The sequence below is a fragment of the Phytophthora parasitica genome (assembly GCF_000247585.1).
Source record: "Phytophthora parasitica INRA-310 unplaced genomic scaffold supercont2.23, whole genome shotgun sequence".
In the NCBI taxonomy this organism is placed as follows: Eukaryota; Oomycota; class Peronosporomycetes; order Peronosporales; family Peronosporaceae; genus Phytophthora; species Phytophthora nicotianae.
The window spans coordinates 343906-345731 of NW_008649009.1; positions in this window are offsets into that span (position 1 = coordinate 343906).

Consider the following 1826-nt stretch of genomic DNA (forward strand, 5'->3'; position numbering starts at 1 on the left):
ACTCTTTCCCTTTGAAGATAAGAACTCCTTCCGGTCGACTTCGTCGTCTGTATTGCGAGAATCCGTCATCACTGACCCGCGACGTTTCCGCAAACGGTTTCGGGTAGCCCTTTGTACACTTGCCGTCCTTCATACAGACATATGATGGGTTTGCTGCACCACAGGGTCCGTGCAGCATAGACGTCATGACAGTTTCATAAAGACCCGGGTTAGTCTCAGGATCCGGCATTTCCGCAGACACCATTTTGTCAATGATCTGTCGCGTGCGGGGTTTGTCCTCGTCAGCCAAAATGACTAAGATGTGAGCATGCGGAAGACCACGTTTCTGAAACTCCACAACGTAAATCCGAGCAGCAACCCGTCCAAGCACACCCTCATCCAGGTCTTTTAGATGAGCAGCCAGCTTCTGTTGCCATACTTTCGCGACGATATCTGGGCGATCTTGGGCAGTCTGGTTTGGATCAGTAATCTTCGCCTTGATCTCTTCCCACGTGGGGTTGCAAGTCATCGTATCAAACATGTCAGGCTTGCTGTATTCTCTAACGATAGCCATGGAGTCTTGGTACGATTGGTACATCTGGCGCGGACTTCCGGAGTGCGAAGACGGCAGGATGACCTTCTTCCCAATCTGATTGAGGAAGTGCTTGTTCCTAGCTTGATCTGAATGAGCCAGCTCTCCAGTGTCACGATCATATTCCGCCAGAAGGCCTTCGCCATCACCCAAGATAGTCCTAGCCTCTTCCATAGCTTCATGGAGATAAGCGTCTCGTAGGCATTGTTTTGATAAGCACGAATTTCCTTCTGGTGAGTTGCAATCCAGCGAAGTTCTTCTTGTTCGCACTTGGCTCTCTGGTCCACACAGTACTACTGAAAGAGACGTCCTCCTTGATGAAGGGCTGCTTGGTCGTCCTCCTTTTGGAATAGCCGATATGCCACGTAGCACCACGGCCCTTTTCTTTCTGCGCACCACATTGCCTTCGTATGTATCCGTGTATGTCCACCCCAGTTCTCCATATTGAAGAAGTAACGGATACTGAAGGGGATCGTAGATAGCACGCGTCTCGTAGAGTTGCATGAGGCTTCTGTCTTTTGTGTACACCAAGAGGTCGCGAGGCTGTGCAAGGTTGCCGTCTTCAATCATCGTGGCAGCCACTTCAGAAACTGTCGGCAGGTTTTCCGTTCCAGGTCTGGAAGGATTGTTTTTCAGGCGGAACACCAAGTCGATTGGCTGTTGCTTATCATTCTGACGCACCCTCTCACCAAACATGAGGAACTGTTGGGCGAACGGGTTGTGCCTTTCCATCATCTGCTCAATGTCTAATAGAGCCACACGGTCCAGATCAGCGAAGATTCCCCTACGTCTCTCTGCACGGCGCTGCATATCTGGATCAACGATATAGATCTGCGCAAACTTGGGCTGCGTCCTCTGGCCAGCTCGACGATCAATGTATGGGAGCAGCGAACCCAGGTAGTGGCCCATAGCGGTAGGTGTACACACCGCGGTCTCCCGCCACGCTGTTCTCCTGGTTAACTTGCTGATATCCTCCTGTCGATGGGCTTGATGCACCGGTGGACGTAAAGGCAAAGGCCGGGTTGTACGCCCGTACGTGCTTTCGGAACTCAGAGTCTCCATAAAGCTGAAGAAGTTTTGCTGGCTCTGGAGCCAGAGGTGATAGTTTGATTTTTCCCTCGAGACAACAGCCGACCTTGCTTTCACCAGGCCACTTCCACGCGTTGCAGTGGGCACACACCGTAGTTGTAGGAAGTCGGTGCCGTCTGGTCTCTTCATTTACATCCGGACCCGTGACCATTGACGGGCGGAAGTC